The sequence below is a fragment of the Pseudochaenichthys georgianus genome, chromosome 9, assembly GCF_902827115.2.
Source record: "Pseudochaenichthys georgianus chromosome 9, fPseGeo1.2, whole genome shotgun sequence".
NCBI lineage: Eukaryota > Metazoa > Chordata > Actinopteri > Perciformes > Channichthyidae > Pseudochaenichthys > Pseudochaenichthys georgianus.
In genome coordinates this window covers 8,011,394-8,035,332 of record NC_047511.1, presented here as the reverse complement: position 1 = coordinate 8,035,332, position 23,939 = coordinate 8,011,394, and positions in this window count along the sequence as shown.

Here is a 23,939-nt window from a genome sequence, read left to right as displayed (position 1 = left end):
TCATAGTTTTTATTTAGTAAACTACATTTTCGTCTCGTCACTTTTCGTCAACGATATTGCATGATGATTTCGTTACAGTTATTGTTTACTGCCGTCGGTGCCGTCTCGTCATCGTCTCATTTTCGTCATGGAAAAAAAGGTCGTTGACGAACATATTTCGTCATAGTTTTAGTCAACGAAATTAACACTAGTTGGCAGGACCCCCGGCAGGGGAGTAGACGGCGGGACCTCCAACGGCACAGGACACAGGGTTGGCAGGACCCCCGGCAGGGGAGTAGAAGGCGGGACCTCCAACGGCACAGGACACAGAGCTGGCAGGACCCCCGGCAGGGGAGTAGACGGCGGGACCTCCAACGGCACAGGACACAGGGTTGGCAGGACCCCCGGCAGGGGAGTAGAAGGCGGGACCTCCAACGGCACAGGACACAGAGCTGGCAGGACCCCCGGCAGGGGAGTAGACGGCGGGACCTCCAACGGGACAGGAGAAAGGGTTGGCAGGACCCCCGGCAGAAGAGTATTCTGCGGGACCTCCAACGGGACAGGAGAAAGGGTTGGCAGGACCCCCGGCAGGGGAGTAGACGGTGGGACCTCCAACGACACAGGACACAGGGTTGGCAGAACCCCCGGCTGGGGAGTAGACGGCGGGACCTCCAACGGCACAGGACACAGGGTTGGCAGGGCCCCCGGCAGGGGAGTAGACGGCGGGACCTCCAACGACACAGGACACAGGGTTGGCAGGACCCCCGGCAGGGGAGTAGACGGCGGGACCTCCAACGGCACAGGACACAGAGCTGGCAGGACCCCCGGCAGGGGAGTAGACGGCGGGACCTCCAACGGGACAGGAGAAAGGGTTGGCAGGACCCCCGGCAGAAGAGTATTCTGCGGGACCTCCAACGGGACAGGAGAAAGGGTTGGCAGGACCCCCGGCAGGGGAGTAGACGGCGGGACCTCCAACGACACAGGACACAGGGTTGGCAGGACCCCCGGCAGAAGAGTATTCTGCGGGACCTCCAACGGCACAGGACACCGGGTTGGCAGGACCCCCGGAAGGGGAGCAGACGGCGGGACCTCCAACGACACTTGCGTAGGGGCTTGAATAGGGAATGGAGAGGGAACTCGAGCGGAGACTTGAGAGGGGACTCGAGAGGAGACTGGAGAGGGGACTCCAGAGGGGACTAGAGAAGGGAACACGAGAGGGGATTTGAGAGGGGAACTAAAGAGGGGACTCGAGGAGGGACCAGAGGAGGGACCAGAGGAGGGAACTGGAGAGGGGACTCGAGGGGGAACTGGAGAGGGGACTCGAGATGGAAACAGAGAGGGAACTCGAGAAGGGACTACAGAGGGGACTAGAGGAGTAACTAGGGAAGGGAACTCGAGAGGGGAACTAGAGAGGGGACCCGAGGAGGGACTAGAGGGCCTAAAGGAGGGACTAAAGGAGGGAACTCGAGAGGGGACTCGAGGGGGAACTGGAGAGGGAACTTGAGAAGGGACTACAGAGGGGACTAGAGGAGAAACTAGAGGAGGGACTAGAGGAGTAACTAAAGAAGGGAACTCGAGAGGGGAACTAGAGAGGGGACTCGAGGAGGGACTAGAGGAGGGCCTAAAGGAGGGAACTCGAGAGGGGACTCGAGGGGGAACTGGAGAGGGAACTTGAGATGGAAACAGAGAGGGGACTCGAACAGAGACTAAAGAGGGGACTAGAGGAGAGACTGGAGGAGGGACTAGAAGAGTAACTAGAGAAGGGAACTCGAGATGGGACCGTGGCAGCCGGGACCAGATCCGGGTCTGGAACCAAGGCAGCTGGGGTCGGGACCATGGCTGCTGGGACCAGAACTGGGGCCGAAACCCTGGCTGCAGGGACCGGAATAGCAGCCAGAAACATGGCTGCTGAAGCCAGAATCCTGTCTATAAGCTCCAGCTTCGACGCCGGAAACACGGCCGTATAGGGCGCTCCCGGAGCCGGACCATAGCCGCTGGGGCCGGCCCTGGAGCCGGAAACATGGCTGTATGATCCAGCTCTGGAGCCCGGATCATGACTGTGTGGGGCGGACTCGGAGCCGGAAACATGGCTGCGGGAGCCTGCAATGGGGCAGGAACCATGGCTGCTGGGCCCGAACCGTGGCTGCTGGGGCCGAAACCGTGGCTGCTGGGGCCAGGACTGAGGCTGGAACCATGGCTGCTGGCGCCTGTACTGGGACCATGGCTGCTGGGGCCCGGGCTCCTTGTCTGGCCTTGCGACGACTCCTCTTAGCAGCCGCCTGAATGCTCCGTGGGCCTCCATAAGCCTGACGAGTTCCAGCATAAGACTCATGAATAGGAGCAGGAACTGGGGAAGAAGCAGAGGTTGACTCCAGACGGAACACTCCGAGACGTCTGTAGTCAGCAGGCTGGAACTCACGCCTCCAGAGGAAGTCCAACATCCAGTCAGGTAAGAATTCCACCAAGTCGGGCTTCTCCATCGCCAACCGGTGCGCCTCTACCAGGGCGGCCTCCTTCAGCCGAACACTGGACGCTTCCTTCCACCAATCGTGGCAACATTCCAAAGGAAAAGAAAACTGTTGCAGCTCCACCTCAAAAGGGTCATCTGCTGGGTCCATTTCTGGTTGGGTCATTCTGTCACGGATGAGTGAAGGAAGCAGGACCCAAATGCAGATAACCTTTGAGAAACCCTTTATTTCAAGGATAAGTGATACATATAGAACAGAACACTCTCCGGTGAACTCCGTCACCAACAAACAATGACCCAACACTGAACACAGACAGAGACAAGACTAAATACAAGAAGGGGTAATCATGACAACGAGAAACAGCCGGGCAGGGGAGGAGAAACACAAGGACAACAGGTGAACACAATCGGGTAATCAGGGAGGGAAACAGACAGAAAGCAGACAGGCAGGAAACGGGGGTGAACACTTAACACAATAAGACAGGAAACCCAAAGACAAGAAAAACACCAACACCGACAAAACTACAAGCGTGACATAACATGTGAATTGTGACACTAATGAAAGTCAAACACATGTTTGTTTCCACTGTTTTATTGTGTGCCTGTCGCGATAAGCAATTCATTGACTTATCGGCTCCGGATTATTTTTGTTGGGTAATCTATGGTAGGGCTAACCCATACAGTGGTGGGGCTCAAGTCAGTATTTGCAATGTAATTACATACACGCTATATCGCCCCCTTGACAGTGAAACGCCACGCGTGAGGTTTAGATTATTTCCCTGTCTCAATCCAAATTGAACTGTATGAAACAAAAAGGCACATTTGTCTTGTAGTAAATAAAAAGGGCGAATTGGAATTGTGTTTGAGCTGAGGGAGAGGTTAAAAAGACTAGTGAGAGGTGGAGCAATAAAATCTGCAGCTATCTTTAAAAAGAAAGGTTCTACGTTGTCCGGACCAGCCGGTTTCTTAGGATCTAACTTGGTTAAAGCTTCACGAACAACATCAACAGTAAAAGGGGTAAAACTAAAAGGGTTTTCCAACACACGTTTTTCAGAGTCACCGACTGTAGTGTTCACAGAAGCAGAGTTAGTGACAGAATAAAATAGAGAATCACAGGACACAAAATGCTCATTAAAGCAATTGAGCATAGTAGCCCTGTCCGATATAGTGCCAGATGCTGTGGTAATGCACGGAGGTAGCTCATTACGGATATCGCCGGTGGATAACGATTTAATGGCTTTCCAACATTTTCCAGGATTATTCAGATTCTTTGTGGTTACTGATAGATAGTACTTTGATTTAGCACTTTTGATATGAGAAGTGAAGCTATTGCTTAGCTGCCTAAAGCGTAGCCATTCTACCTCTGAGCCTGATTTCCTAGCCTTTGCCCAGGCCTTGTTTCTCTCATGAAGGAGACTGGACAGATTAGCAGAAAACCAAGGATTTTCTCGTCCCTTTACTCTAAATTTACGCAGGGGTGCATGTATATCAATGATCTCCATAAAACCAAGATAAAAATAAGACCATGTGGTTTTTACATCAGCACACAGATCGATTTTACCCCAATCAAAATCAAACAGATCATGCACAAAACCCTGCTCCACAAAATGTTTTTTGTCTCTCTTAATGATAATGCGAGGTTTAACCTTTTGGACCTTAGTGTCCCTAATTGTGGCTACAACACAGTGATCACTCAGATCATTTGCAAATACTCCCACAGATGAATATTTATGGGGAACATTAGTTAAAATGAGATCAATTAGGGAGGATTTATTAGGGGACTTAATGTTAGGGCGAGTAGGACTGTCAACAATCTGAGTAACATTTAAAGAGATACAAAGGTTTTTTAAATCCTCTGACACTGCAGTTAACCAGTCCCAGTTAAAATCTCCAAGTAGCACTATTTCCTTGTAGTCTAGTTGTGATAAAAGATTTGCTAGTGAAGACAAGGAGTCTTTGACAGCTGAGGGGGGTCTGTAACAACTCACTACCATGACCTGTTGACCCTTTGCCACTTCTATATTTATGGGTAAAAATTCAAATTGCTTACTGATCGATTTGGAAACTAATGTGGTTACACTGAACTTATTCTTAACATAAATGGCAACGCCACCACCTTTATTAGGCCGGTCGGTACGATACACATTAAAACCATTTAAGGCAATGTCAGAGGCCAAAATAGATTTGTTTAGCCATGTTTCTCTGACATTGGAGAAAGTTGGCAATGGCGGCAGGTCGGTCAGGTGCGGTAGTTGCTCTGCTATTGTACACGCTACTTTTAAAAATTGTACAACCGGTAAACGTCAATGCAATTCAGCAATCACTCAACAACAAATATGCGAATACAACTGTCAACTATGAAGATCCGATCACTCATGGAACTCATCAGTACAAACAAACAAACAAGGTCCACCTTGTGTTTGGGTATGGGGAATACGTCCTGGCTGCTACCCTCCAATTTCCACAGTGGTACAACTCAAGGAAGAAAACAGCCAAATCATCATGCAGGCGACACAGCAACGAGGCTGTTATAATAGCCATCTGTCTGCTTCTATTGGGGGATATTCATCAATGTCCTGGCCCGACATCAATCGAAGCAAGCTTCGCTGACAGTGTCACCTGTAACTCTACTTCCCTCCACTTATGCTCCATAAACTATCAGCAAACTAACCTAGTTCAACCTGCACCCTCCCTGAGCACCACGGAGGATCCAGCAGTCCTCCAGCTGCAACATCCAGACACCGGCCTGGAGTGGCCCAACGAGGGTGATCCAGCTGGGCGCCCACTCACCCCGAGCAACACGGACGAGCCAGAGGTTATCCAGCGGCGTCTCTTCACCATCCAGTGGCAGCAATCCAAGGAGGTCGACAGATATCCAGAGTCGAACATACATTGGCAAAAACGGGAGCAGTCTCCGCTACTAGTGGAATCTCTGCCCGCGGGTACGCGCGAACTGTCGCCGGGGAATTCACCGCCAGCAGTGATTTCTTCGCCAAGAAGTCTTGCAGCGAAAATGACAACACCTCCGACGTTTCCAGCAAGTAATAACAGCGTATGTACAGGTGTGGTTCCACACAACATTTCACACAGTGACAATGACTGCAGGATAACACCGCTCAAATATGTATACTCTAACAGCAACAATATCAAGCGTGGTAGGCTAGTAAACAGAGCAATCCAAATGAACCGGAAGTGGAAAGTTGTCCAAACTGTAAACAATGCAAGAATTATTTGGGATCCGAAGGTAAAACCAAAGGGTATATTAGGTGGACACCTAAATATACGAAGCTTAAAATCTTGTCTAAAAATTGACCAGATAAAGAATATGTTACTAGAGTCTAATTTAGATTACCTCGGTTTAACAGAAACTTGGCTTACGGACAACTCTCCATCGGCTGCCGTACAACTTCCGGGTTACAATAGCTACAGGAGGGACCGAATGCACACTAAAGGGGGCGGTGTTCTAATTTTCGTGAGAGACACCATCCGTTGCGATGAGATTTTATGGCAAGACCCAATCGAACTAGAATGTGTAGGCCTAAACATGATCCTGTCGCCTCAGATGTCCTTTATTTTAATAGTAATTTATCGACCACCTTCCTCAAATGTTAGCTTCTATGATAAATTCAAGAAGGTTTTATGTCAATGTGATTTTAAGAAAGAGGTAATTGTAATGGGTGACTTAAATTTGAATTGGGAAGATAAGTCATCAAGGAAGAAGCTTAAGCAAATTACTGATAGTTTTAATTTGACTCAAATCGTTAAAGGCCCAACGCGAATAACAAACAGCACCAGTACCCAGCTTGACCTAATTTTAACAAATAGACCTGAAAGGATTACAAAATCATACAATATGGTAACTGGGCTGTCAGACCACAATATGGTGCTGGTATCTAGAAAACTAACTGGAAAACGGTTCACTGCGTATGCAGGTAATAAAGAATCCTTTGGCATCCCAAAAACCAAGCAAGAAGACTTCAGATCTACTATACAAAACTTAGATTGGGTAGATCTAGTACTTGAAAATGATTTAGAAGTAACCAGTCAAAACTTTACAGGAAAACTACAGGCCACAATCAATGAATATTCAATCATGATAAAACATAAAAATAAGAAACAGACTCTCCCCTGGATGAACGGACATGTCAGAAATGTAATGAAGCAACGGGACAGTGCCTTAAAAACTGCCATAAAATCAAAGATGTCCCATGATAGACATATATTTGCAGGGCTAAGAAACAAGGGAACTGAGAAAAGCAAAAGCGGACTTCTTTATCACAATTATTGAAAATGCTCAAAAGCTATATGGAGCCAAATAAAACATTTAACTGGTCAAAACACTACGACAGCCAAGCCAATTGAATTGAGGGTTGAGGGCACAACTCTGCAATGCCCAGCTGATGTGGCAACTACACTCAATTATTATTTTGTTGAGTCAGTGGCTACCATAGCCAGTAGCTTCATAGCTCAGGAAGTTAATGCACTCCCGACTGTCAACACTAGCGAACCAGCAGCTGCTCTAAAGTCAGTGTCTGAGACAGAGGTTGCGGAAGTAATTGCCAATCTGAAATCCTCAAGGGCTAAGGATATCTACGGTATGGACACATTCATGCTGAAAGACATTAACTCCTCAATTGTTAAGCCACTAACGCATATCATTAATATTGGAATCAATCAAGGGAGTTTTCCCAATCAATGGAAGCCTGCTGTTGTGGTCCCGTTATTCAAAGGTGGGGACCCTCTCATGACATCCAACTATAGGCCCATCAGTATCTTACCCATAGTATCCAAGGTATTTGAGAAATTGATTGCCAAACAAATCATCAATCATCTTAACAACAGCTCCTTTCCACTGCATCCAATGCAATTTGGATTCAGGGCTAATCACTCAACAGAAACAGCAACATGCTTCTTCATGGAGAAAGTTAAGGCATCAATGGACAGGCGTGGGGTTGTGGGGGCCGTGTTCCTTGACTTACGGAAAGCTTTTGACACTGTTAACCACAACATCTTATTGCAAAAAATACTCAACTTAAATTTTTCTATAGAATTCACCAACCTCTTTCATTCGTATCTTTCATCCCGCTCCCAATGTGTTCAAATTGAGAACCATAAGTCTAGTGCACTATGTTTGTCAACTGGAGTACCGCAGGGCTCTATATTGGGCCCAATCCTGTTTAGTATGTACATAAATGATCTGCCTTCTGTGTGTGGAGATTGTGATGTATTGATGTATGCTGATGATACAGTTGTTTTTACTCATGGCAAAACCGCAGAAGAGGCTGCTACCAAGGTCACTGATGTGTTGAAGAATATTACATCCTGGCTTAACAATAATTGTTTGCAACCAAATGTCTCAAAGACAGTATGTATGTTCTTCTCCAAGGGCCACAGCATTATAACAGAACAAGATGTTTTCTTTTCTGGGAGGAGACTTCAGGTTGTCTCGGAGTACAAGTACTTAGGAGTACATATTGACACAAACCTCAATTTCAAAACCCATATCAAAAAGGTCAGCAATAAAGTTCAATCTGTCAAATTACAGATACATTAGAAACTTCCTATCATCTGCAGCAGCTAAACTATACTTTCACTCAATGGTCCTCTCCCACATCAACTACTGTCTGATCAGCTGGTCTAATGCACACTCTACAGCTCTAAAACCACTGGAATCGCTGTATAAACAAGCACTCAAAACACTAGACAAAAAGCCATTCCGGTATCATCATTGTCACATAGTTAAAAAGTATAATCTGTTCAGCTGGGAAAATCTCATAGTTTACAAAAACATCTGCTTAGTTTATAAGATCACTCGTGGGTTGGCTCCTCCAACTCTGGCTGGCTTCATCAGCCTAAAGTCCACCTCAACCAGGGTTACTAGAGGTGCAGCTAGGGGAGACTGCACCATCCCATTTAGGAAAAGCGCATTCAGCCAGGCTGTCTTTTCATTCCACGCATCCCATCAATGGAATTCAATACCACAACCAATAAGAGAATCCTCATCCTACTACACATTCAAGCACAGTGTTAAAAAATGGCTCATTAATAATCAACAGTGTCAGCACTGATGTGTGGGTGTAGGTGTGTGTATGAGTGTGTATTGTAAATGTTTTATTTATTTATTATCGTAACTTGCTTCTATCTGTATTCAGTGATGTAATCTATTGTAAATGTGTACAATGGTATAACAATGTTGTGGTATTTTTATTATTGCTTTTAGGATGTCTATCACCATCTGGCAAAGGGACTATCGATGAAAACTAGCCTTTTGGCTAATTCGAGTACTTTTACATGTTTTTAATATGTTGATTAATGTACACTGTCCCTTGTTTTAAATAAATCAATTCAATTCAATTTCTGATAAAACAATGACGTCAGCGTCAGTCGAGCTCGCCCAGATACGGACAAAATCTAGTTTACCTAACAGACTGTGCACATTCAAGTGGATGAAACCCAACCCAGACCTAGCTTTAAAATCAGCAGGAGTAGCGATCTGACTACTAGGCCTACTACTGGGCGGACCAGGGTTAGGTTGTAGATTTCCTGACAGTAATAACAACAACAAAAACCAGGCATCTTTTCCTCTTAAACGACACACATACATTGTCATCTAATTTAGAAACACCGGAAAAGTCTGCGAGAGTGTGATTTGAGCTTAAGAAGCAGTCCTGAAGAACCATCATCGCAGGAAAACAAAAAAGACAAACATATTTTGTCGAGCAGATTGTCTGTGACAAGGCAACCGGTAATTGTTTGAGCAACACATCCGAACCTTTGCAGGGGAAGCCCACTGCGGGTGGCAGAACAGACCTGAATCCAGTAGACTTCTCAGAATGACTAGAGATCTTCTCATAGTCCAAAACAGTTAACAGGCACAGCAGAATCCCGATATGGGCAATTTTCCCAGACAAGCACACAGTATCCGCGATGTTCCTGGAGCAAAATCAGCACAGCAGCAAAGGACAGGCGAAAACAGCAGCGTGGAAGCGCTCTGGTCCCTCCGTGGTATCCCCGGGATGAAAGCAGACCTCTGCAACAGCAGAACCAGGACAGGTGGAAAGCAGGCCCCAGCGGTGGTAAAACCTCCTCCGCACAGCAGCACACGCACGGTGGAAGCAGGCCAAGCCCGAAGCGTGGATCCACTCCGTCTCTCCGCGACGACTCCAGGGTAAAAACCTCTCCAGTACAGCCGTATTCTACAGGTGGGAGCAGGCCTCCGTAGATCGCAGATCGCAGGCAGCAACAGGTGGAGCCACTCCGTCTCTTCGCGAGGTCTCCGGAGGGAAAAACACCTCAGTATAGCCGTACTCGACAGGTGGGAGTAGGCCTCTGCAGATCGCAGACAACTAAAACTACTACTTGTATAAGCAGGGATGGCTAAAAGTTTGTAAGCAGGAGAGCTGAATGCTAACAGATGCTAGATGCTAACAGATGCCAGATGCTAACAGGTAAGTGCGAGCCTGTAGAAATTGTGACTGCCTCTCTGCATCTCTGGCCCCCCTTGCTGGATTTTGACATGTGACATCTCTTTCTGACCGTCAGAGCCAATGGAATCGAGGGGAATTCCCACACAGTCCTTATTTGGTAATGTGTGTGTGTGAGACTACCGCATAGCCTAGACCGGAAGCAGCAGCCACTCTGGTGGCTACCATTAGCAACTAACTTTTGCTCTCCGACTTTTACATACAAATGGAATTATGGATTATAAATGAAATAATTATTTTATACAGAGACGTTAAAAACCTATGGATTAACCGATTCAGCCGCGTTTTTTATCGTTTTAATGCCATTGAACACGTCTTTTGATCAGATTGACAGCTACGGTGAGACGATCTCCCTAGAAGCTCCGTAAAGGTAAGTGTTGTGATGTCTGTGTTTGCTTCCCCTGTCGCGAGTTTGGATGACTCAGTGATGATACTACATACCTAAATAATCTGTGGAACCTCAGCTTTAATCGGATATCTTGTATGTGCAGCTACAATAAGTAATAAGGGTACTTTTATCTTGAGTTCTGTGCCAATGTCCGTTAGCATTTTTCGGTAAGGGGTCATTTAGATGCTTCTTATGAGACTTGTGTTTTGTTTTGGTAAAAATGGTTTGTATCGTCAGTTAGCTGAGATTATTTCCGTTAATCTGGTATAACACATTAATATGTTCTTAAATATTAAGATCCCCTGAGACTAGAGATGTCCCGATCCCAATCCCCTGATCGCCCCCCGATACTGGGTTTTAAGGTGGATCGGGATCGGCAGATCCAATTAAATGTCATGGCCGATCCATATTTAATATTTCCCATGATTCCATTGTTACGTTGTTACGTTGTTTGTCGTTGTTGTTCTATTGCATCAGCCGCCATTATCGAGTTGGAAAAGTGGAACGGACACATATCGTTAGCTAGTTAAAATGTCTGCAGTTTGGCATCATTTTAAAATAACGAAGTGAGTCGCCGACTGCAACATGCAAAGTCTGTGGTGCCGAAGTCTCACGAGGTGGTGCTAACAGGGTCTCCTACAACACCACAAACCTAATAAAACATCTTAAAAAGCACCACCCCGATGAACACGCCGCTTACTGTAAAGCGACAGCGTCTGCGACTGATGGACTCCATCAACAAACACTGCGGGACAGCTTGAAACGAAAGGATTTACTTCCTCGAGACTCCGAGAGATTTCGCAAGATTACTGAGCTGATTGTGGAGTGCATAGCAGAGGACGACCAGCCAATTTCACTTGTGGAAAACTCCGGTTTTTGTCGTCTAATAAATTATTGGGAGCCGCGCTATGGGATGCCATCCCGCCATTACATTGCTGAAAAAGGCATCCCAGCCCTGCACACCAAGGTGCGTGAAAAAGTGCAGCGGCACCTAAAGGAGGCTACCTCAATCGTCCTCACCACAGACCTGTGGAGTTCAGGTGTAGCCCCGATGTCGCTCCTCAGTCTGACCGCCCATTGGATAGACTCCAGTTTTACTTTGCACAACGTGGTGCTACATGCAAGTGAGCTGCGTGGCTCTCACACTTCAATGCGTATCCGGAATGCTATAGAAGAGATGCTCGCCAAGTGGGACATCGATAATGACAAGGTGCATGTTGTTCTGAGGGACAACGCCGCCAACATGAAGAAGGTAAGCCTTCTTGTTATTGACCACCGATGTTTAGCTACGCATTACCCACGTCAGTAAAGTTCATGCTAATTCCGTCAACAGCATCTTTTAATGAATGGTCATGGGGTAAACTTCCATTTGATGATTTTGACATGATATACTGGATGTATATTAAATGTTCCCTATTCCCAATTATAATTATGTGTGCCCTGGATTTATTTAAAATGATGTCTAGACTTGCGTGGAAGTCGGAAACAGTACCGAAAGAGTGACAGACCAGGGTGGTGGTTCCCCTTTTTAAAAAGGGGGATCAGAGGGTGTGTGCCAATTACAGAGGCATCACACTACTCAGCCTCCCCAGGAAAGTTTACTCTAAGGTACTCGAAAGGAGGGTCAGGCCGATTGTCGAACCTCAGATTGAGGAGGAACAATGCGGATTCCGTCCTGGTCGTGGAACGACGGATCAGCTTTTTACTCTCGCAAGGATCCTGGAGGGGGCCTGGGAGTACGCTTATCCGGTCTACATGTGTTTTGTAGACTTGGAGAAGGCGTATGACCGAGTTCCCAGGGAGTTACTGTGGGAGGTGCTGCGGGAGTATGGGGTGAGGGGGTCTCTACTCAGGGCCATCCAATCTCTGTACTCCCAAAGCGAGAGCTGTGTCCGGGTCCTCGGCAGTAAGTCGGACCCATTTCCGGTGAGGGTTGGCCTCTGCCAGGGCTGCGCTTTGTCACCAATCCTGTTTGTAATATACATGGATCGGATTTCGAGGCGTAGTCGTGGGGGAGGGGGTCTGCAGTTCGGTGGACTAAGGATTGCACCACTGCTTTTTGCAGATGATGTGGTTCTAATGGCTTCTAATGCGACCTTCAGCACTCACTGGATCGGTTCGCAACCGAGTGGGAAGCAGCTGGGATGAGGATCAGCACCTCCAAATCTAAGGCCATGGTTCTCAGCAGGAAACCGATGGACTGTCCACTCCAAGTAGGGAATGAGTCCATACCCCAGTGAAGGAGTTCAAATATCTCGGGGTCTTGTTCTCGAGTGAGGGAACAATGGAGCGTGAGATGGGCCGGAGAATCGGAGCAGCGGGAGCGGTACTGCAGTCGCTTTACCGCACCGTTGTGACGAAAAGGGAGCTGAGCCAGAAGGCAAAGCTCTCTGTTTACCGGGCCATTTTCGTTCCTACCCTCACCTATGGTCGTGAAGGATGGGTCATGACCGAAAGAACGAGATCGCGGATACAAGCGGCCGAGATGGGTTTTCTCCGCAGGGTGGCTGGTGTCTCCCTTAGGGATAAGGTGCGAAGTTCGGTCATCAGGGAGGGACTCGGAGTTGAGCCGCTCCTCCTTCGCGTCGAAAGGAGCCAGTTGAGGTGGTTCGGGCACCAAGTTAGGATGCCACCTGGGCGCCTCCCTAGGGAGGTGTTCCAGGCACGTCCGGCTGGGAAGAGACCAAGGGGTAGACCTAGGACCAGGTGGAGAGATTATATCTCTTCGCTGGCCTGGGAGCGCCTTGGGATCCCCCAGTCAGAGCTGGTTGATGTCGCCAGGGAAAAGAAAGTTTGGGGCTCTCTGCTGGAACTGCTACCCCCGCGACCCGACCACGGATAAGCGGGAGAAGATGGATGGATGGATGTCTAGATAACGTGTCTTTTAGACGGCAACCACGTCAACAGGCTAGCAGAACAGTTAGCCTAGCTTGTTGTCAGCTAACTCACGTGAGCGTAGCCACTAGCACTAGTTGTTATTGCGACAGCAAATAATTAAAACGAAACATTAATATCCTGTTGTATGTCTTATCTAAGACTTCAGGCTTTCAATACGTTTGTTAGACTTGGAAGTAGCCTACCATTTTAATGACAAAACAGCTAGTTTTGAGAGGCTACCTATCAGCAGGAAAAATATTCAGTGCAACTTTTGAGATGTTAAAATCTCCGTTGCTACATTGGTTGACCCAAGATACAAAGAAAGGCAAGTCCTGTTTGATTCAAAACTTCTGTTGCGATATATAATTGCTCAGGCCTAATCAATTCACCACTTGATTATAACATCAAAATAAATCTTCCAAATGTTGTTCTATGACATTGACAACAATAACTTCGATATGCTAAGGCAGGGATGGGCAACTTTGATGGTGGTGGGGGCCACATCATTGATGTACTGGCCACCAGGGGGCCGCAGATTCACTTGGAACACACACACACAACAAGTCCATGTGTTGTATGTAATTATTAACAAATATACTAAGTCTGACATCTTCATTGACATTTTACAATCAAAGGGAACATCCCCAAAAAATGGGAACATCCTCTAATAAGCTCACTAAACAAATATCAGTTCACAGACATTTTATTTCATTTTTACAAGTGGCATGTTTGTATTGAACAGGTTATTAAACAGTGGAATAAAACTATTTTAAACTATTGGAAAGCACGGAAAATGTGTGTGTATTGAGATTAACTATTAGATGACATACACATGAAGTCATGAACACTAACCCAGACATTAGTTGTCTAACTTGAACCTAAAACACTTGTGGGAATGTCAACACAGACACCTGTCAGCCCACACTCTGCTGTTCCTCAGCACCACTCCCCCTCCCTCCCGCTGAAATTATGAATGAAAAGCGTAGTAATCATAGATAACACGGCAGGGTCCGTGACAGTTTGTTTTCATCTGATTTCAAATAAACAAAGTCTTGGTTTTAAGAATATTAAACTTGTTTCGCCAAATTCAGATGATAAAAACAACTTTTAAGATTGTAAAGGCATAATTACAAGAGGCAACTTAACGTCACAGCAGGCATAACAACAGCCGGTGTTTCTTGTGAGGGTTTCCCCGGGAAACAAACACAATACACACAAATGCGTCACAGATTATTTCGCGGTATTTTAAATCATCTACGCAGCTCGCGACGTAACTAGGAGTCTAGTGGACGGTATCCTACTACAAGTAAAAACATTTTTTTTTTTTTTTTAATTAATTACATTGTTTATAAATTAATCTGAGGCCCGCAAAAAGAGGAGGTAGGGGCCGCATGCGGCCCGCGGGCCGCCATTTGCCCATCCCTGTGCTAAGGGAACGACAAAATATGTTAGGAAACAAATAATCCTTTTTAACTAAATGAAATTCTATCCATTTTCAGATTCTTCACAAGTCCAGACCACCAGGAGATTGCCAAGGAGGCTCTCATTAGAGAGGTGGAGATCATGGAGAGAAAGAGGAAGGCTGGCAGTGAGGTGTCTGCAGAAGAGCCTCCAAGAAAGTCACCACGTCGAAGCAGTGTAGGCTGTGCAGCTGCAAACAGCAGCTTTGTCAGTCTATATGACGAGATCTTGGAGGGGAATGTGGTGGAGTCGAGGCCTGTGAGTACGTCAGCAGTCGTCACTCAGGTGGAGGCCTACCTGGCTGAGCAAACCATCCCAAGGTCAGAGAATCCTCTACACTACTGGCGGGCACATGCTACACAGCGACCCGCACTGGCTGATACAGCCATGAAGTTTCTTTGTGCACCTTGTACATTGGTGGACAGTGAGAGACTATTTAGTGCAGTGTCGAATGTCCTTGATGAAAAAAGGAACCGGTTGACAGCCGATAAGATGTAGGTGTTGGTTTTCATTAAAAAAAAACTGCACTACACTTTGAAGAAGTCAGTGCAGTAGATTAAGATGGAGGAAATAAGGAGCTCTATTACACTGTAAAAATGTTTATGTTTAAGGTTAGTGATTACATGTCTCTGAGATCCCTTAATTAACAATACTGTGAAAAATAATAAGTTCAGTTTACTTAAAAAGGGTGGAAACTCGTTGTCTCAAATAAGTAACCAAAACTTTGTGTACGTTTACTTTATGTGTACAATTAATGCAAATATTTTTAAGTTATGGTTACTTACTTCCAAGAAGTAAAGTTTAGTGAAGCTTACTTGTATTTACTGCTGTTAAATGAGTAACCTTTTGAGTTGTAAAGGGTACTTTATGTTGGATAGTAAAGTTTACCTGCAGAATATTCATACTATAGTTTCTAACTACTGGCAACTTGAACAACCAAAGTCCTATTTAACAGAATAAAGGGAACTGAAAGATCAGATTTTTTTTATTATTATTGCAAAAAAAATGCTCTTATTTGTGATAGTGAGAGAATAACATCTATTGAGCACAGCTTGGGTGCCTGTCTATTTCTTAATGTATATGAAATTAAATGCTGCTGCAAAAAGTGATATCGGAAATCGGTATCGGAAAACCGGTATCGGGAAATATCGGGATCGGATCGGAACCTATATGAAAATATCGGAATCGGATCGGAAGCTAAAAAATGAGATCGGGACATCCCTACCTGAGACACAGTGTTGTGAAAAAAAAACGCGACGGGGTTTACTGTTAAACCCTTGGGGTTTAACAGTAAGGGGCATCACCATGAAATGTGCAAATTGACATTATCAACTGAGAAATGCATACATTGCATACATATTTCCAGGTCCGAAATCTGGACATTGGATGAAGCAGGGTTCAATATTCTTGCTTCATTTTGTAGACTGTAGACACATTAGCTTTTTACAGAGAGGAGGTTGGATGTCTCTTTGTATCACTCCATCAATCAATGAAATAAAAGGGGAACAAAACATGCTTCATGTTTTTTAGGCTGTAAACTTTAACTGTTATGTAAGCCAACTAGACAGTTTATCACGCTTCCTCCTGTACATTAGATGTGAATCCAGAGGGCAGATAAAAGGCATACAATATTTGTAATGAATGGTAAATAAAGAATGCTGGAAATAACTGCCTCAGGCGGCGATCCTCACGGTGCGGATTGCGCCGCATTTGCACATAAGACGAGCGTATAAGACGAGGCCCCCTGCGCAAGGTGAGGCCCCACGCAATCTGCGTGTTCTGCATGTAGGGAGGGGCGGGCCTGGTCACAAAGCTAATTTCATGCAATATATGAAAATCCAATGAGGAAATCCCATTGCTTTTTGTCGAGGGAGCCCTTGTGATGCTAACTTACAGGTCTGGCCTAGAAAAATGTCAACAATGGACCACTCTATACTGTTGGTTCTATTTATCTATGTCCAATTTAACAAAAAGTCATTAACCTTTTATCCCAAAACCTGACCAAATTTCAAAAACAGAGGTGGAATATCTATCATATTAATCTTTTCTTGTGCTGATTTGTAACAAATTACTGGTATGTCAGATATACTCAATATTATACAGTGCCTAATTGGATCCTACTCTGCTGCTCAGTTGCACTTTTGGTGTTGCCAAGTCGTTAAGTTAGAATACAAATGACAATCTTCAAGTCAAATAATCTTGACAAGTAAACAATAACTCACTTCAAAACAAACTTTCAAAGTCCACAAACCAGGTCGTGAATTACAGAAGAGACAGTAATGGTAATTCAATACATCGACCCTCAGTAGAACCCAGAAGTATCCAACCATCAAATATGTCTGTATACACAGTCAAAGCAGTGTGTGCTTGATGTCTCCCACAGGCTCCATACCAGTCTAATGATGACCCTCGACGCGCTTTGCTGAGAGGTCATAGGTCAAAGGTCAACATCAGAAACAGGGAGGGAATTCGTGTGTGTGTCTGAAAACAGGGATGAAGTGGGAATTCAATAAATAACTCTTACTGAGAGGTGCAGTTGTCTCAAACTCTAGAATCTAATCTGCATCTTTTAAAATGAAAACCATCAATGAACGAACAACTGTTTATAGTGCCAACAGGAGCTGCTCATGGGTGCTACAGCAAAGCATTATGTTGTGGATTTTCACAGAAAGCAAACCCAGTGCATGACATTAAGGATTTTGGGAGATGGCCCTATGGGCCATCTAAGCTAATTTACAGATGGCCCAATAGAGATTGCCCTGAAAAATGCGCGCGGACGAAATGACGCACGAAGGGTTTGGGGGGCCTCCTCCTAGAACATTTTGATTTTTGCAGGTCTTAGATGCTGTCTGGTGCATTCTCTAGACTGAATTATATGATCAACCACCACATTATTGTATTGTACAATTTCAATTTTATTCTTCATTTCACTTGTTTGTTTGTTCTTGTTTGTGTTTGCTCGCTTGCATGCCCTGGAAATACTCAAGTTGTTGGTCAAGACACTTTCTATCTGATGAAGGCAAATGCCTTCCCAGATGTAAAAAAGTAGAAAACATTACATTCAGTTATAACTGCCAAAACAAACATTATTTACACTATTATGGCCCCTGTTAAACATGTTTGTAATGTTATCTACTGTAGGCTAAGTTGGTCGAACGAATGCCTCCTCATCCGGAAGCTGACCGAGCAGACTCGAGCAGCAGTCGAGAGGAGCCGAGCGCAACCGCGAAGCACACAAAATGGCGACGTCAGAGTTCCCATTAGCCGGCAAATCTAAATCTCTTCGGTCAAAATGTCCGGTCAAAATAATTTCCCTTTAGCGCAATACCGCTTCAGTTGCGCCACTTATGTGACAGACAAGAAGAGTATGTGACAGACAAGAATAGTCAATTATATGTCTAACACTTAAAGGTGGGGTAGGTAAGTTTGAGAAACCGGCTCGAGATCGCTAGAATTTGAAAATACACAACCGGAGAAAATCTGCCACTTCCTTACAGAGCCCCTCCTCCAACACACACGAACGCGCACATGACCAATGAGGGCACGAGATAAGTTTGTGCCCCGATGGAAGGCTGACAGGCAGGTAGGCCATCCAATCCGTTTAGCCGGCCCGGTTGTACTTTTTACAATATTACGGCTTCTACAGATGACATTTTGTAATGGATTTTTTGTCAAAGCACTTAAGATATTCATTGCTATCGGGATGTTAAGAGCATTCCATGGAATATAACAAAAAGTGTATTTCGAGCCGGTTTCTGAAACTTACCTACCCCACCTTTAATGTGGAGAAACCTGTATGGGTTGATTGTGCATTGATCTGTTGGTAATGTCTCGGGGTTCCGGTGGGCATGTAAACAAATGCATAATGCTGCGCTATACTTTGTGGCCTCACCCAGTTGCATAGCGACACTTATTGTTTAGGTGTCTTATAATAAGCAGGTAGTCATATCATTAGCTAGAACTAGCTGGATCTGATCGATATGGACATAAACGCGAGTGAAGTCTAATCTGACGGGAGAGAGAGATCAGCTGCTGCTGACGAGTCGACACGCAGCTCTGCATGATCACATGCAGCAGTGAGCGGACAAAACACACCCTTCAGGTTAGAATATCACACGTAGCTATTTTAATTACCTCTCAATTTCAAACTACCTAAACTAGTTATAGATATGTTTAGTTTTACTGTCGGGTCACTCATTACCGGATCTTCGAGCTGCATGATACTGGCATAATAGATTGCCCGATCGGGCAACCAGCAGGTGAGGCTTTATTGCCCGAGGTAAATGATGGCCCCGGGCCATTGGGCAGTCCTTAATGTCGAGCGCTGATTTAACCAGAAAGAGGCCCTATTAAGGGGTTTCCCTTTCCTGTGGTGTGTTATATGGGTTTTTGTGCATGTAAATGGTCTGCAAAGGTTCCCCAAATCTCCCATACACCCCCCCCTGCCAGAAATGCCTCGATTGGACACCTTTGTTTACTTCTGCAACATATTGACATCAATATGTAACACCATTTGCTAGTACTCCAACACATTGTACGTGATAAGGGGCAGTGCATCTCTTACCTGTTGACCCACCAAAACAGAGCCAGCCAGCTAACCAATCAGAGCAGACTGGGCTCTGGTTTCAGACAGAGGGTGAAAAGAGATGCTGCAGCACAGGCAGTATGAGAACAATAAAGAGCTTTTTGAACATTAAAGCATGGAGACATGTCACAGTAGAGACATGAGTGAAAACCTTTTTAAGCATATCATATATATATATATATATATATTAAACATAAGGGTCAGAATTTTCCATGAATATGATGTTCACCTTTATCCATGCATTTACAGCACAGATATGTTGTTAAATCCTAAAATCACCCTGCTAAAATGCTTACAATGACAATGCGATCATGTAGATATTTCAAGTATTTTTTTTTTTGCATTATATCATGTCCTTGACTTGTGAAATGTGCATACCGAATATTTTTGGAGTTAAAAGCGAGCAAAAACAGCCCGGGTTAAAGTGTTAAGAAATAAGTATGTTTGGCTAGCATGCATTTTATTAAGAGCAGCCCACCAACCTAAATCCTCATTTAAAATCTTGACTTTTCAAAACTCTATCATATCTTCCCTTCTTTCTTTCCTTGCATTATCTCAGCGTCTTCTTTCTCTGTTCAACTCCCTTGTCTCCCACCCTCATAAAAACCCCCTCCCCGTCTGCTCCATCTTTCCTCCCTCCCAGACTTTTCTGGCTCTAAAAATAATCTTTGGTTACTGGCCTCCCCCTCTGCTCCTTCTCCATTCTTAACCTCGTCCTGGTCTGCAGCTGATCTTCCTCGGCCGGACCCTCAGGTACCGGGCTAACCGGACAGCGAGGCCGAGGCATGTATCACTGTCAGGAGAAATGTAGAATCAGCATTTCTGAGCCCGCCAAACACCCGGCCGGGCCTAACCCTTACCTGGTCAGTCCTGAGGAGACGCTGTGGCCCCTCAAGGCTCCGCACCGCCCCGGTATTGATTTCTTTCTTTTTACGGCAGAAACAAAGAGACTTTCTCTGTTACATGATATATCATAATCACGTCATTTGTAACTTTGAGTGCGCAGATGTACGGGAAGCAGGCCAGCGTTTTAGAGGGGAGAGCGATCTGTAGAGAGAGGCCTATATAAAGAAGTCTGGCTTTTTTTGGGGTAAAAATGAATAGCGGGTCTGATTTATGCTCCATTTCTGTAAAAGTAAATATACATTGTGGAGTTCAAAATGAAGTTATTTTCTTAGCTTTTGTTGAATGTGAAACTACAAAAAAAATACTACTTTATTTAATTTAAATGTGTTGACATTCAAAAAAGCAGGCAGAATTTGAGGCAGTATTTTCCAGTTCATGTCCGGATCATTCAAAATGTTTTGTATTGCTTAATTTATCATTAAATACAAGAACAACTTTAATATCAGCTCAGTATTGTCCCGACACATAAACAGAGGCATCAGACTGCCGGGAATAAGGAACTAATTACCAAAATCCTCCAAATTGTTGTCCTTGAATTTGTTTTTTAAGAATGTTACATGATACCATCACAGTTAAATTGCTAATGTTGGCTGAATAAAAACTTGGTAGACTTACCTGACCCTAAAAGTCCTGAAAGATGGTTTGGTGTTTACAAGATCCAGAAAAAGCTAATGTTAGCCTGTAAACAAACTACATCACGGTCGCAAGGCCACACATTACTGCCACTAAGCTAAAGGCTACTAATGTTTGACATGGTGACCTTAAGTAGTCTCTATTAGAAGCTTGTTAGCAACCGCTGTTTTATATGACACATAGAAGCTTTTAGGTCGTAAGACACTAAATGTTAAACTCTTTTCAGCTTGTGTTAACCAACACATGAGAACCGGAATTGGTCAAATGCTAACTTATTTGTCCTGCACCACTCTAAGCAATCTAGACAAATAACAAATTGTCAAGCTTTTGCAGGGACACAATTGTTTCAAATAAAGCTTAACTTCACCCTGATGAATTCAGCCATGTGAAAATATCTTGAGAACAATTTGATGTACTAAGTTGTGCAATTGAACAGCGCAGATATATAACTGCATACCAGAACACACACACATACACAGCTGTGGTTAGGATGTCTCTTGGACGGTGTGTCATGCTCAGGAATATGATGGATGGTTTCCAAACAAAAACCAAGTTTGAGGAGCGAGCAGCAGAGAGACTACGAGCTGATGATGGATGGATCGGTCAGCTGCATCGCCTCGCTACAGCACACAGCGCTATCAACACAACACATACCACCAAAAACTGTGAAGAGCTTTGGCAGGAAACAACCCTGCCAAACAACCCCCCCACCCCTCTGTACACACACAGTTAGACCACAAAATTACCTCACATGGACTTATTTAAATACACAAACTGTAGGTCCTGTACAGCAGCAAGCGTAACAATGTAATTTCCGTTTGGGGGACAGAAGCAAACTCCCCCCAAGAAAGCATTAAAGTTGAGCTTTAACATCAGTGTTTAGACTCAGATATATGAACACCGGAGGGGGTCAGACCGCCTGCTGCTCGGAAATACTGATGCTTAATGGAGGCTGAAAGGTTTTTACCTCGCCTAAAGAGACACGCAGAGTCTCACTTCTTAAAAAAATATTTATTTTAAATGTGGGTTCAGTCATTTTACACCTACTTTCAATAAAGAGTTTAGAAATGTTTCTGACAATCTGGGCATGAATGTTCATTTTAGACTTAATATGACTCAAGGTACATGTAATAACCTTTTTCATGATAGTAACATAACATTTAAAAAATAATAAATGTCAACACATCATAATAATGTCATGTTTTGGTAAAAATGTTTTACTGAATACATATCATGATGCAAATCAATGCAACCTTGGCTAGCTGTTGCAGGATTGTCGTTTTCAACGTGAAAGTATCAAAAGCATCTTTTCAGATTTAAACTTTATAAATACCAAGGCTATGGTGGCTGGCAGGTGCAAAGCGTTACGGCACAAAAAGTAAACATTTGCCAAAACAAATGCAAATTATGTAACATCTTCACCAACTTGATGAAACATGCGCAGCATTTATTAAAAGCGGTTCATAAAAGAAACGCTGGAAAAAGCACAACGAAAACGGGGACATTAAAAGGTGATGCACACAGCTGGGGCCGGAGTTGTTGTTGATATTCAAGGATTATAAAGTTGGCCAACAATCAATGTCACTCGAAATTTACATTAAAAGCTGTACGGTTTATTGGCTTGATAAAAAATGTGATTACATGATTCATTCCGACATTATTGCAGATCTGCTGTAAGCTAGCTAGCTAACGTAGCTAACGTAGTCATTTCAAACATACTGACACAACACTGACAATTAGGAAACAGTGACAGTTGGCCAAATGTATAATCCTGAACGTCAACAAGTGCTCCGGTCCCAGCTGTGTGTCTCCATTTGCGTTGTGTTTTGAGCTTCTTGCAGCATTTTCTTATCTGCAGCGTTTGGCACCTATCGGTCACCGTACAGGACAACAGGACACATATTCGTCTTTTGCCGACTGAGGGGATTGAAGTTTGTGTGGAGCAAAAAGTCTGACTGATTTACTTTTACTATTTAACTTATCTGCCTAATTTGATTTAGGTACCATGTGCCCTATCATTTGTCGTGAAATGTCTGTAAAAAATGTGTTTTATTTGTGCTTTCCAATGAGATCAAGGATTAATTCTTCTTGTGTTTTATTGTTAAGATGTATCACATAAAACACTTATTTATGTGTGAATCGGATAAATCAGAAGTACAACTTGAATCTCCAACACATTGTACATGATAGCTTAGGGACGGGACATCTCCAAGCGGTTGACCAATCCCAACAGAGCCGGCCAGCTAACAAATCAGAGCAGACTGGGCTCTGGTTTCAGACAGAGGGTGAAAAGAGGAGCTGCAGCACAGGCAGTATGAGAAAAATAAAGAGCTTTTTGAACATTAGAGCATGGAGACATGTCTCAGCAGAGGCAGTAAATATAAATACTATGTACCTCAAAATGTGCATAAAATGGTTAATTATTATTTATGGTAACAAGTCCATTCATTATGTCTGTCTTGTTGTTTTTTTCACCAATGTAACGTCATGTTTATAAAAACAAGACTCTTTTAGGTAAATGGATTCAGAAAATCATGAAGAGTCCTTGAATTCTATACCAAGAATGAGTGTGCACGCGCTGAAATCAGAAATGTCATTAGCAACAGAGCCCGCAGCCAGCTGAACTCTGGGTAATTCCTGTCACAGAGCAACGGGGAAAACACATTTGGCTTGTTGAGCAGTGTGACTCTGACTCACTTCATATAATCAATACGAGCCGAATCCCAGAGCCCTGCTGCCCTCAGAGGCTCAAGCATTTACATTTTGATTCAGGTCCTCCATGAGGAGAGGAGGAGGAGGAGGAGGAGGAGGAGGAGGAGGAGGAGGAGGAGGAGGAGGAGGAGGAGGGAGTCATCAGAAAAAAAAGGTTAACTCTGCTCCCTTTTAACTCCCCTCCTCCTCCTTCGACAAGCCTGCAGATGAAGCAGGGTTTGATCTTCCTCGCGGCCCAGCGGTGGCAGCAGGAAGCGTATCGAGATGCCACGGAGCATCAGAGCCAGTTTGCCGCCGCCTCCTCCGACAAGTCCGAAGCACTTCTCCTGATCTACGGCCCGCTGATGGCTTGTCAATATATGGATCCCCCCCATCCTTGCTCTAATTCAGTGAAAAAATCTAGTTTTCCATTAGTCTCTGCCCTGCCAACGTCACCCAGAGCGTCTC